Source organism: Arachis stenosperma, chromosome 4 (assembly GCF_014773155.1).
Source record: "Arachis stenosperma cultivar V10309 chromosome 4, arast.V10309.gnm1.PFL2, whole genome shotgun sequence".
Lineage (NCBI taxonomy): Eukaryota > Viridiplantae > Streptophyta > Magnoliopsida > Fabales > Fabaceae > Arachis > Arachis stenosperma.
Window position 1 is genome coordinate 112,027,510 of NC_080380.1, and position 1,041 is coordinate 112,028,550.

At 40.7% G+C, this 1,041-nt stretch overlaps 1 non-coding gene across 1 annotated transcript; it reads left to right on the forward strand.

The window, feature by feature from the left end:
* Positions 1-393: 393 nt before the first annotated feature.
* Positions 394-501, forward strand: LOC130977301 (small nucleolar RNA R71). The gene has a single exon (XR_009085000.1). It is a non-coding gene; the product is annotated as a small nucleolar RNA R71 (small nucleolar RNA).
* The last annotated feature ends 540 nt before the right edge of the window (positions 502-1,041 follow it).

The window sequence follows — 1,041 nt, forward strand, 5'->3', positions numbered from 1 at the left end:
TTCTCCTAGGTAATTCATCTCTTCCATTGAAGGGTTCTCAGGATCATAAGCTTCTTCCTCAGATGAAGCTTCCTTAGTACTGCCATGTGCATTTTGCATTCCAGACAGACTCTGAGAAATTAAATTGACTTGTTGAGTCAATATCCTATTCTGAGCCAATATGGCATTCAGAGTGTCAATCTCAAGAACTCCTTTCTTCTGACTAGTCCCATAGTTCACAGGATTCCTTTCAGAAGTGTACATGAATTGGTTATTTGCAACCATTTCAATTAGCTCTTGAGCTTCTGTAGGCGTATTCTTCAAATGAAGAGATCCTCCAGAAGAGCTATCCAAGGACATCTTAGATAGTTCAGAGAGACCATCATAGAAAATACCTATGATGCTCCATTCAGAAAGCATGTCAGAAGGACATCTTCTGATTAATTGTTTGTATCTTTCCCAAGCTTCATAGAGGGATTCTCCATCCTTCTGTCTGAAGGTTTGGACTTCCACTCTAAGCTTACTCAATTTTTGAGGTGGAAAGAACTTTGCCAAGAAGGCATTGACTAGCTTTTCCCAAGAGTCCAGGCTTTCTTTAGGTTGAGAGTCCAACCATATTCTAGCTCTGTCTCTTATAGCAAAAGGGAATAGCATCAGTCTATAGACCTCAGGGTCAACCCCATTAGTCTTGACTGTGTCACAGATTTGCAAGAATTCAGCTAAGAACTGATGAGGATCTTCCATTGGAAGTCCATGGAACTTGCAATTCTGTTGCATTAGAGAAACTAATTGAGGCTTAAGCTCAAAGTTGTTTGCTCTAATGGCAGGGATAGAGATGCTTCTCCCCTAAAAGTCGGGAGTAGGTGCAGTAAAGTCACCCAGCACCTTCCTTGCATTGTTTGCATTGTTGTTGTTTTCGGCTGCCATGTGTTCTTCTTCTTTGAAGAATTCGGTCAGCTTCAACAAGAATGCCTTTGTCTTTGTTCCTGCTCATATGAAAGAGAAGAAAACAAGAAAATATGGAATCCTCTATGTCACAGTATAGAGATTCCTTGAGGTGTC